Source organism: Callionymus lyra, chromosome 18, assembly GCF_982586985.1.
Source record: "Callionymus lyra chromosome 18, fCalLyr1.hap1.1, whole genome shotgun sequence".
NCBI lineage: Eukaryota > Metazoa > Chordata > Actinopteri > Syngnathiformes > Callionymidae > Callionymus > Callionymus lyra.
Window position 1 is genome coordinate 2,733,074 of NC_141835.1, and position 14,500 is coordinate 2,747,573.

The 14,500-nt window shown below is 35.7% G+C and overlaps 1 protein-coding gene across 1 annotated transcript in view; it reads left to right on the forward strand.

Moving 5' to 3' along the window:
• Positions 1-12,576: 12,576 nt before the first annotated feature.
• Positions 12,577-14,500, forward strand: part of fyna (FYN proto-oncogene, Src family tyrosine kinase a) — a 29,206-nt gene continuing 27,282 nt past the window's right edge. The window contains exon 1 of the mRNA XM_087779329.1: positions 12,577-12,717. The gene's annotated coding sequence lies outside the window, so the exon portion shown is untranslated. The remainder of the gene's footprint in view (positions 12,718-14,500) is intronic.

Consider the following 14,500-nt stretch of genomic DNA (forward strand, 5'->3'; position numbering starts at 1 on the left):
CTCTGGTGTCATTAAACATCAACTAGTATCAACTCTGGTGTCATTAAAAATCAACTAGTATCAACTCTGGTGTCATTAAACATCAACTAGTATCAACGCTGGTGTCATTAAACATCAACTAGTATCAACTCTGGTGTCATTAAACATCAACTAGTATCAACGCTGGTGTCATTAAACATCAACTAGTATCAACTCTGGTGTCATTAAACATCAACTAGTATCAACTCTGGTGTCATTAAACATCAACTAGTATCAACGCTGGTGTCATTAAACATCAACTGGTATCAACTCTGGTGTCATTAAACATCAACTAGTATCAACTCTGGTGTCTTTAAACATCAACTAGTATCAACTCTGGTGTCATTAAACATCAACTAGTATCAACTCTGGTGTCATTAAACATCAACTAGTATCAACTCTGGTGTCATTAAACATCAACTAGTATCAACTCTGGTGTCATTAAACATCAACTAGTATCAACTCTGGTGTCATTAAACATCAACTAGTATCAACTCTGGTGTCATTAAACATCAACTAGTATCAACGCTGGTGTCATTAAACATCAACTAGTATCAACTCTGGTGTCATTAAACATCAACTAGTATCAACTCTGGTGTCATTAAACATCAACTAGTATCAACGCTGGTGTCATTAAACATCAACTAGTATCAACGCTGGTGTCATTAAACATCAACTAGTATCAACTCTGGTGTCATTAAACATCAACTAGTATCAACTCTGGTGTCATTAAACATCAACTAGTATCAACTCTGGTGTCATTAAACATCAACTAGTATCAACTCTGGTGTCATTAAACATCAACTAGTATCAACTCTGGTGTCATTAAACATCAACTAGTATCAACGCTGGTGTCATTAAACATCAACTAGTATCAACTCTGGTGTCATTAAACATCAACTAGTATCAACTCTGGTTTCATTAAACATCAACTAGTATCAACGCTGGTGTCATTAAACATCAACTAGTATCAACGCTGGTGTCATTAAACATCAACTAGTATCAACTCTGGTGTCATTACACATCAACTAGTATCAACTCTGGTGTCATTAAACATCAACTAGTATCAACTCTGGTGTCATTAAACATCAACTAGTATCAACTCTGGTGTCATTAAACATCAACTAGTATCAACGCTGGTGTCATTAAACATCAACTAGTATCAACGCTGGTGTCATTAAACATCAACTAGTATCAACTCTGGTGTCATTAAACATCAACTAGTATCAACTCTGGTGTCATTAAACATCAACTAGTATCAACTCTGGTGTCATTAAACATCAACTAGTATCAACTCTGGTGTCATTAAACATCAACTAGTATCAACGCTGGTGTCATTAAACATCAACTAGTATCAACTCTGGTGTCATTAAACATCAACTAGTATCAACTCTGGTGTCATTAAACATCAACTAGTATCAACTCTGGTGTCATTAAACATCAACTAGTATCAACTCTGGTGTCATTAAACATCAACTAGTATCAACGCTGGTGTCATTAAACATCAACTAGTATCAACTCTGGTGTCATTAAACATCAACTAGTATCAACTCTGGTGTCATTAAACATCAACTAGTATCAACGCTGGTGTCATTAAACATCAACTAGTATCAACGCTGGTGTCATTAAACATCAACTAGTATCAACTCTGGTGTCATTAAACATCAACTAGTATCAACTCTGGTGTCATTAAACATCAACTAGTATCAACTCTGGTGTCATTAAACATCAACTAGTATCAACTCTGGTGTCATTAAACATCAACTAGTATCAACTCTGGTGTCATTAAACATCAACTAGTATCAACTCTGGTGTCATTAAACATCAACTAGTATCAACGCTGGTGTCATTAAACATCAACTAGTATCAACTCTGGTGTCATTAAACATCAACTAGTATCAACTAGTATCAACTCTGGTGTCATTAAACATCACCTAGTATCAACTCTGGTGTCTTTAAACATCAACTAGTATCAACTCTGGTGTCATTAAACATCAACTAGTATCAACTAGTATCAACTCTGGTGTCATTAAACATCAACTAGTATCAACTCTGGTGTCATTAAACATCAACTAGTATCAACTCTGGTGTCATTAAACATCAGCTAGTATCGACTCTGATGTCATTAAACATCAACTAGTATCAACTCTGGTGTCATTAAACATCAACTAGTATCAACTCTGGTGTCATTAAACATCAACTAGTATCAACTCTGGTGTCATTAAACATCAACTAGTATCGACTCTGGTGTCATTAAACATCAGCTAGTATCGACTCTGGTGTCATTAAACATCAACTAGTATCAACTCTGGTGTCATTAAACATCAACTAGTATCAACTCTGGTGTCATTAAACATCAACTAGTATCAACTCTGGTGTCTTTAAACATCAACTAGTATCAACTCTGGTGTCATTAAACATCAACTAGTATCAACTAGTATCAACTCTGGTGTCATTAAACATCAACTAGTATCAACTCTGGTGTCATTAAACATCTACTAGTATCAACTCTGGTGTCATTAAACATCAACTAGTATCAACTCTGGTGTCATTAAACATCAACTAGTATCTAGTCTGGTGTCATTAAACATCAACTAGTATCAACTCTGGTGTCATTAAACATCAACTAGTATCAACTCTGGTGTCATTAAACATCAACTAGTATCGACTCTGGTGTCATTAAACATCAGCTAGTATCGACTCTGGTGTCATTAAACATCAACTAGTATCAACTCTGGTGTCATTAAACATCAACTAGTATCAACTAGTATCAACTCTGGTGTCATTAAACATCAACTAGTATCAACTCTGGTGTCATTAAACATCAACTAGTATCAACTCTGGTGTCATTAAACATCTACTAGTATCAACTCTGGTGTCATTAAACATCAACTAGTATCAACTCTGGTGTCATTAAACATCAACTAGTATCTACTCTGGTGTCATTAAACATCAACTAGTATCAACTCTGGTGTCATTAAACATCAACTAGTATCAACTCTGGTGTCATTAAACATCAACTAGTATCGACTCTGGTGTCATTAAACATCAGCTAGTATCGACTCTGGTGTCATTAAACATCAACTAGTATCAACTCTGGTGTCATTAAACATCAACTAGTATCAACTCTGGTGTCATTAAACATAAACTAGTATAAACTCTGGTGTCATTAAACATCAACTAGTATCAACTCTGGTGTCATTAAACATCAACTAGTATCAACTCTGGTGTCATTAAACATCAACTAGTATCAACTCTGGTGTCATTAAACATCAACTAGTATCAACTCTGGTGTCATTAAACATCAACTAGTATCAACTCTGGTGTCATTAAACATCACCTAGTATCAACTCTGGTGTCTTTAAACATCAACTAGTATCAACTCTGGTGTCATTAAACATCAACTAGTATCAACTCTGGTGTCATTAAACATCAACTAGTATCTACTCTGGTGTCATTAATGATCAACTAGTATCAACTCTGGTGTCATTAAACATCAACTAGTATAAACTCTAGTGTCTTTAAACATCAACTAGTATGAACTCTGGTGTCATTAAACATCAACTGGTATCAACTCTGGTGTCATTAAACATCAACTAGTATCAACTCTGGTGTCAATAAACATCAACTAGTATCAACTCTGGTGTCATTAAACATCAACTAGTATCAACTCTGGTGTCATTAAACATCAACTAGTATCAACTCTGGTGTCATTAAACATCAACTAGTATCAACTCTGGTGTCATTAAACATCAACTAGTATCAACTCTGGTGTCATTAAACATCAACTAGTATCAACTCTGGTGTCATTAAACATCAACTAGTATCAACTCTGGTGTCATTAAACATCAACTAGTATCAACCCTGGTGTCATTAAACATCAACTAGTATCAACTCTGGTGTCATTAAACATCAACTAGTATCAACTCTGGTGTCATTAAACATCAACTAGTATCAACTCTGGTGTCATTAAACATCAACTAGTATCAACTCTGGTGTCATTAAACATCAACTAGTATCAACTCTGGTGTCATTAAACATCAACTAGTATCAACTCTGGTGTCATTAAACATCAACTAGTATCAACTCTGGTGTCATCAAACATCAACTAGTATCAACTCTGGTGTCATTAACTATCACCTAGTATCAACTCTGGTGTCATTAAACATCAAGTAGTATCAACTCTAGTGTCTTTAAACATCAACTAGTATTAACTCTGGTGTCTTTAAACATGAACTAGTATCAACTCTGGTGTCATTAAACATCAACTAGTATCAACTCTGGTATCATTAAACATTACCTAGTATCAACTCTGGTGTCTTTAAACATCAACTAGTATCAACTCTGGTGTCATTAAACATTAATTAGTATCAACTCTGGTGTCATTAAACATCAACTAGTATCAACTCTGGTGTCATTAAACATCAACTAGTATCAACTCTGGTGTCATTAAACATCAACTAGTATCGACTCTGGTGTCATTAAACATAAACTAGTATCAACTCTGGTGTCATTAAACATCAACTAGTATCAACTCTGGTGTCATTAAACATCAACTAGTATCAACTCTGGTGTCATTAAACATCAACTAGTATCAACTCTGGTGTCATCAAACATCAACTAGTATCAACTCTGGTGTCATTAACTATCACCTAGTATCAACTCTGGTGTCATTAAACATCAACTAGTATCAACTCTAGTGTCTTTAAACATCAACTAGTATCAACTCTGGTGTCTTTAAACATCAACTAGTATCAACTCTGATGTCATTAAACATCAACTAGTATCAACTCTGGTGTCATTAAACATCAACTAGTATCAACTCTGGTGTCATTAAACATCAACTAGTATCAACTCTGGTGTCTTTAAACATCAACTAGTATCAACTCTGGTGTCATTAAACATCAACTAGTATCAACTCTGGTGTCTTTAAACATCAACTAGTATCAACTCTGATGTCATTAAACATTAATTAGTATCAACTCTGGTGTCATTAAACATCAACTAGTATCAACTCTGGTGTCATTAAACATCAACTAGTATCAACTCTGGTGTCATTAAACATCAACTAGTATCAACTCTGATGTCATTAAACATCAACTAGTATCAACTCTGGTGTCATTAAACATCAACTAGTATCAACTCTGATGTCATTAAACATCAACTAGTATCAACTCTGGTGTCATTAAACATCAACTAGTATCAACTCTGGTGTCATTAAACATCAACTAGTATCAACTCTGGTGTCATTAAACATCAACTAGTATCAACTCTGGTGTCATTAAACATCAACTAGTATCAACTCTGGTGTCATTAAACATCACCTAGTATCAACTCTGGTGTCATTAAACATCACCTAGTATCAACTCTGGTGTCTTTAAACATCAACTAGTATCAACTCTGGTGTCATTAAACATCAACTAGTATCAACTCTGGTGTCATTAAACATCAACTAGTATCAACTCTGGTGTCATTAAACATCAACTAGTATCAACTCTGGTGTCATTAAACATCAACTAGTATCAACTATGATGTCATTAAACATCAACTAGTATCAACTCTGGTTTCATTAAACATCAACTAGTATCAACTCTGATGTCATTAAACATCAACTAGTATCAACTCTGGTGTCATTAAACATCAACTAGTATCAACTCTGGTGTCATTAAACATCAACTAGTATCAACTCTGGTGTCATTAAACATCAACTAGTATCAACTCTGGTGTCATTAAACATCAACTAGTATCAACTCTGGTGTCATTAAACATCAACTAGTATCAACTCTGGTGTCATTAAACATCAACTAGTATCAACTCTGGTGTCATTAAACATCAACTAGTATCAACTCTGGTGTCATTAAACATCAACTAGTATCAACTCTGGTGTCATTAAACATCAACTAGTATCAACTCTGGTGTCATTAAACATCAACTAGTATCAACTCTGGTGTCATTAAACATCAACTAGTATCAACTCTGGTGTCATTAAACATCAACTAGTATCAACTCTGGTGTCATTAAACATCAACTAGTATCTACTCTGGTGTCATTAAACATCAACTAGTATCAACTCTGGTGTCATTAAACATCAACTAGTATAAACTCTGGTGTCATTAAACATCAACTAGTATCAACTCTGGTGTCATTAAACATCAACTAGTATCAACTCTAGTGTCTTATCAACTAGTATCAACTCTGGTGTCATTAAACATCAACTAGTATCAACTCTGGTGTCATTAAACATCAACTAGTATCAACTCTGGTGTCATTAAACATCAACTAGTATCAACTCTAGTGTCTTATCAACTAGTATCAACTCTGGTGTCTGTAAACATCAACTAGTATCAACTCTGGTGTCATTAAACATCAACTAGTATCAACTCTGGTGTCATTAAACATCAACTAGTATCAACTCTGGTGTCATTAAACATCAACTAGTATCAACTCTGGTGTCATTAAACATCAACTAGTATCAACTCTGGTTTCATTAAACATCAACTGGTATCAACTCTGGTGTCATTAAACATCAACTAGTATCAACTCTGGCGTCATTAAACATCAACTAGTATCAACTCTGGTGTCATTAAACATCAACTAGTATCAACTCTGGTGTCTGTAAACATCAACTAGTATCAACTCTGGTGTCATTAAACATCAACTAGTATCAACTCTGGTGTCATTAAACATCAACTAGTATCAACTCTGGTGTCATTAAACATCAACTAGTATCAACTCTGGTGTCATTAAACATCAACTAGTATCAACTCTGGTGTCATTAAACATCAACTAGTATCAACTCTGGTTTCATTAAACATCAACTGGTATCAACTCTGGTTTCATTAAACATCAACTGGTATCAACTCTGGTTTCATTAAACATCAACTAGTATCAACCATGTTTTAAACTTAATACTTTATAAAGTTGCTCTGAAATCTGGACGAACAAGAGGTTACGAGAGTCCATTATGATGTTATAATGGCTTCACTCCTCCTCCAGCTGTAATCACCCTTTGTTCATACAACGAGTCCCTTGGAGGTGGAGACCATTGATGGCGTGTGGTGACAAACCTCCATGTTTGACCAATCACAGAAGAGTGGGTGGGGTTATGGTCAACAAGATTTCATGTCCAGAACAAAAAAGTGTTTTCACACTTTGACACACACATACACACACACCCCAACACAAACACGCACATACACACTTAAACACACACACTCTTTAACACACTCGCACATAAACACTTTAAGACACACGCACATACACACTTTAAGACACACGCACACATACACACTTTAACACACTCGCACATACACACTTTAAGACACATGCACATACACACTTTAAGACACACACACACATACACACTTTAACACACTCGCACATAAACACTTTGAGACACACGCACATACACACTTTAAGACACATGCACACATACACACTTAAACACACACGCACATAAACACATATACACACTTTAACTCACACACATACACACTTTAACACAGACGCACATACACACACATACACACTTTAACACACACACATACAAACACAAACACATACATACACACTTTATCACACACACACATACACACTTAAAGACAAATGCACGTCGACACTTTAACACACATACACACTTTAACACACACACACATATACACTTTAACACACATACACACTTCAACACACACACATACTTCAACACACACTTCAACACACACGTACACACAAACTTTAACACACTCGCACATATACACTTTAACACACATACACACTTTAACACACACACATACACACTTTAACACACACACACATACACACTTTAACACACACACATACACACACATACACACTTTAACACACATATACACTTTAACACACATACGCACTTCAACACACACGCACACACATACTTCAACACACACACACACTTCAACACACACGTACACACAAACTTTAACACACTCGCACATATACACTTTAACACACATACACACTTTAACACACACACATACACACTTTAACACACACACACATACACACTTTAACACACACACCCCCACACACACACATACACACTTTAACACACACACATACACACTTCAACACACACACATACACACTTTAACACACACACACATACACACTTTAACACACACATACACACTTTAACACACACACATACACACTTTAACACACACACACACACACATACACACATTAACACACACACACATACACACTTTAACACACACACATACACACTTTAACACACACACATACACACTTTAACACACACACACACACACATACACACTTTAACACAAACACACTCTTTAACACACACACACATACACACTTTAACACACACACATACACACTTTAACACACACACATACACACTTTAACACACACACACACACATACACACTTTAACACACACACACTCTTTAACACACACACACATACACACTTTAACACACACACACACACACATACACACTTTAACACACACGCACACACACACACACACACACACACACACACATACACACTTTAACACACACACATACACACTTTAACACACACACACACACACACACACATACACACTTTAACACACACACACACTTTAACACACACACACATACACACTTTAACACACACACACACACACACACACACACATACACACTTTAACACACACGCACACACACACACACACACACACACACATACACACTTTAACACACACACACACTTTAACACACACACACATACACACTTTAACACACACACACACACACATACACACTTTAACACACACACACACACACACATACACACTTTAACACACACACACACACACATACACACTTTAACACACACACACTCTTTAACACACACACACACACACACATACACACTTTAACACACACGCACACACACACACACACACACACACATACACACTTTAACACACACACATACACACTTTAACACACACACACACACACACACATACACACTTTAACACACACACACACACTTTAACACACACACACACACACACACACACACACACACACACATACACACTTTAACACACACACACACTTTAACACACACACACTTTAACACACACACACACACACATACACACTTTAACACACACACACACACACATACACACTGTAGTACATCAGTTGAACACAATAGTAATTAGTAGAAATAAAAGAGTGTAATTCATGTGTTTTCATGGATCAAAACATTCAATTAAACGTGAAATTAATACAACTTTTGTGTCAAAAATACTAAAAACTTGTATTTATAACAGTAAAATATTGTGTAGGGAAGTTAGAAACTGATGGAAGTAAGTTTTACTTTCTCAGACCAGGGTCACAAGTCGCTCAAACAACAGTACTTGGTTAAAAAAGTTACAATGAAGTTAAGAACGAAAGTAATATATTTAAGTTACTTCTGGTCAACAATAGTAGACGAAAGTTTAACGATGATTTAGTGTTTTTTTATTTGATTATTTAATACATTTATTTGTTTATTTTCATCTGATTTTCTACTTGTCAAGTATTTGTAAAAACTTTGTGTTAGAGAAATAAAAAATAAATGTATGTTGTTTATTATTTTTGTCGAAACACAACATGTGGATTTAAAAGTGATGACAACAACACACGCTAACATCAACACAACTGTCAGGATCTCATCAACTCCATCATGAACCTGTCAATCAAACCTTCTTCCTCATCGTCACACACTGGTGTGTGACACACTGGTGTGTAACTTCCCAGTGTGTGACACACTGGTGTGTAACATCCCAGTGACCCACATCTGACGAACACACACTCGAGTCTCTGCCATTATGACGACCCGCGTCGCCATGGCAACCGGTCCAAAATGGCTGCCGGTGCGAGTCTCGTTCTTTGTATGAGTCGCGAGGTTGAGGATTAACCTCTTGTGTCGCCAGAAGATCTTTGTTCCAGCGACATGAATATGTAGAGCGCAGACAAAGAGTGGATCATGTCCAGCTGTCAAGATGCTGAATCACGTGCGTGTGCGTGTGTGTAGGCGTGCGTGTGTGTAGGCGTGTGTGTGTGTGAAAGTGAAAGCTACTGTAACCACCATCTGAACACACACACAATTGTAATCACCCAAATGTAACTTTTTCAATAAAAAACACAACAATTAATAATAATAATAATAATAATTGATATATTTATTATTTTAATTAGTTAGTATTATTGTTAATATTGTTTTTTTTTTACTGTATAAACTGTATGTTTAATTTTAAGTTGTGCGTATGTCTTATCTTTGTGTTGATTTTCTGTTGTGACAATTCAAGTATATGAAGAAATAATAATTAATAATTGAAATAATATACTTTAAGAGCAAATGTCAACTGCGAAATAGTGTGAAATTAACGTAGATTTAAGTTCATTGAAGGGAAAATAGACAAATATCTTTAATTAAATATAAATATGACATCAACAGATATTTCAGAAATTCATAAATAAACTTTTCTTTGTTTAATTTGGTTAATTTAACAAGGTTGACATTTTCAAATTTCATATTTTAATTCAAGGATTAAAGTTTCTCTAACATTTATCTATATTTTTGTAACTTAATCTTCCATGATTGTATTTAAAAAAAATAATAATAATAATAATAATGATGCTGTTTGTTAATTTTTCACTTATTTGTAATTGTTTTCATTTTCAATCACTTTAATTTAATATTGTATTCCTGCAAAATCTCTGTTTTTTTAATATTACTGGAAATAAACGTTTTTCTGATTCAGAATAAAGTCGAGTTGTGTGACAATAAATAAACATTTTAAATATTTACTTTAAAGACAAACACGTGTATTCATCGTTGAGAGAAGACAATTGTTTTAACTTAGATTTCAAAGAGCGATTTTTGATCGTTGAGCAGAAAATTGACAGTTTTGCAAACCATCAAACCACGAAGGCGGGTCTTAGCGAACACTCTCGCCTCTGATTGGACAGACACGTGTGTCACTCACAGAGCGGCGACTGTCGCGCCGCATCCACAGCTGCAGTGAATCAACAGAGCTCAGGCGGAAGTGACGTTTCTGTCAAAATAAAGGCACGAGAGAAGGTCACGAAAGGAGCTGAAGAGTCTGACATGAAGATTATTCTTTGTATTTATTGTTGTTATTAATAGTTTATATTTCACACCTTTTTCTCTTTAAAACTGTTTTATTTTCAGTTTCTCTCTTCAACGAGATCCAGTTGCAACATCTTCTGTCATATTAAGATGATTAAACATGTGTTTAACAAACTTATATCTTTACTTAACAAAAACATCTGATCTTCTTCTAAGATGGTCAACTTTTGTTCTGGTCTGAGTCTCTCACAGGTGCTGGACGAGGAAGAGATGAATCAACGAATCAGAGAAACTAAAATGTTGTTTTTCAGCCTCAGAGACAAAATAGTGAGTAAAGACTTTTATTTTGTTTTCCTGCTTTGTTTCAATTTAGGTACAGCAAATATCTCCTTGGGGGAGGTATGTATTATCTCTGTTTATATTTAAATGTTACTAAAAATCATTGTATTGTTTCTTCTTCATTTAAGATGAGAGGAAATAAGTTAGTCTTGATAATAAATATATAAGAATAATTACAAAAGAAGGTAAGTTTAAATGGTTTAAATGAATGTATTGTTGATATTTTTCCAAGCTATTCTCTTAATGTAAAAAACAATGTATTTTACTTATTATACTCAACCAACCAGATACAATTTTTGTAAAAAATAAATGTAATTAAATGCTGCACTGTAGGAAAGATTCCACCACTTCTTCCTCCCAACTACAACGACTTAATACATATATACTATTTTTATATATATATATATATATATATATGCGCTATTTTTGTACTGTATTTATTTTGCTCAAAACCAGGAATTTAATGGACTTCTTTAGGAAATGTTACCTTATTGTTTTAAATTACTGTTTTATTTATTATTATGTGGATCTTGTGTTATTAGTTTATTTTTTTAATTATTTAATTTATTTCTATTGTTTATTATGGTTTTGGTGTTTTACATGCGTACTGTATGTCTTAATATAATGTGTATTAATGTTATAATATAATGTATATTTTTCTCGTCAGCTTCTAAAACAACTCAAAATGAATGAATGAATCAATAAACTGACTGTTTTATTTATTATTATGTGGATCTTGTGTTATTAGGTTAGTTTTTTAATTATTTAATTAATTTCTATTGTTTATTATTGTTTCAGTGTTTTACACGCGTACTGTATGTCTTAATATAATGTGTATTTACTGTATGTTATATAATTTTCTCGTCAGCTTCTCAAACAATTCAAAATGAATGAATGAATGAATAAACTGACTGTTTTATTGATTCAATAATACTATTATAACAACATAGTATCGACTGAGATCATCCTCGACGTCATGAAATCACATCCTAAATGGACCGAGGCCTTTATTTTGAAGGAGCTCCCCGGAAGCGTCTGTGCTCGGCGTCAGCAGCTCGACGCCTGCGCTGCTCGCCATCTGTGAGGATCTGAGGGTCTGAGGTTCTGAGGTTCTGAGGAGCCTCCTGACGATCTTCTCCTGAAAACCCCGCGGATCCTCGAGGGTTCCCGCCACCAAGGCTGCTCCGCGACCCTCGATGGACGAGTGACGGCCCTGTGGTGAGTCGCGCGATCCGCGGGTGTTGGTGGCGGGAGTGTTGCAGGGATGGATGCGCGTGCGCGCGCGCGCCCGAGGGCCCCGACATCAGCCTCCTGTTGACGGATCCTTCAAACCAGAGCCCGGGCCTGATGGTTCGGACCTCAATTAAACGCTGTGTGTGTGTGTGTGTGTGTGTGTGTGTGTGTGTGTGTTTGCGTGTACGCGTGCGTGTTTGAGCTGATGATGCTGCGCGACCTCACTTTGATCGATGTGCGGACTGTCAGAGACGTGTGTGTTGAAATGCTTGTGTTTGACTGACGTGTGTCCAGTGGTGTGTCCAGTTGTGTGTCCAGTGGTGTGTTTGTGTGGAGACAACACAACTCTTGTGTTCTGACGTCACTCAGTCGCGACTTTTAAACTCTTGAATTTCCCTTTTCTTGTCGCAACAAACCGGAGCTAAGAATAGATCAAGGACAGAAGTTCGAGGAGAACCTGCCGGTGTTTCCGGAGAAGATCCAGTGGTGACGTCACAGGCAGTCCAGAGGGTTCCTGTTGTGAGATGTTGAGATGTTGTGTTTTGACGTCATCGATCCAAAAGTTCTTCTGCTGACGTCAAAGGACAAAAGAGAAACGTTTGGATTTATTTTGAAGCTTCTTTTAAATGTTTGCTTTGATTCTAAACGAATCACTTCATTAAGTTATTATTATTATTATTAAATCATTGTTTCTCTGAACGAATATACAATAAATTAACAATATTTATTAATACATGTAAAAAAGTATAAAATAAAACTACAGTGGACTGATATGATAATAATAATACTAGTAATAATAATAATAACAATGTTTCCACACATTGTTCTTTGAGTCACTTCACCTTGACTCCAGTCCTTCCACTAAAAATAGTCGTCCCAGAGATGCCTGTCTCAAAACAAGGCTCTCGTTACGTCACATGAACTGGTTAAGATTCTTCATGACGATCGAATGTTTGGACTCAATAATAACTGTTATTGCTCCACGTCTGCGGTGCTTTCCATCAGCTCCACGTCTGCGGTGCTTTCCATCAGCTCCACACGGACCACGAGGCTCCAGCCGCACGACTGTAGATCATCATTGTTTCCAGAGATTGTTTCAGTTTCTCTGGCAGATCTGATGGAACGACTTGAAAACCCTCAGAGTTAATGGAAGCAGATCAAGAATCTTCACTGATTGATTCTTTTCTACGTTTACGTTGGTTTTAACTTTGATGATCTGTGGAGTCATGTTTACTACAAATATATATACTTGTTACTACACTATCACAACACCAGAGTCAAGTACGGGACAATACTACACATATATACTTGTTACTACACTATCACAACACCAGAGTCAAGTACTGGACAATACTACACATATATACTTGTAACTACACTATCACAACACCAGAGTCAAGTACTGGACAATACTACACAAATTTATACTTGTTACTACACTATCACAACACCAGAGTCAAGTACTGGACAATACTACACAAATTTATACTTGTTACTACACTATCACAACACCAGGGTCAAGTACTGGACAATACTACACATATATACTTGTTACTACACTATCACAACACCAGAGTCAAGTACTGGACAATACTACACATATATACTTGTTACTATACTATCACAACACCAGAGTCAAGTACTGGACAATACTACACATATATACTTGTTACTACACTATCACAACACCAGAGTCAAGTACTGGACAATACTACACATATATACTTGTAACTACACTATCACAACACCAGAGTCAAGTACTGGACAA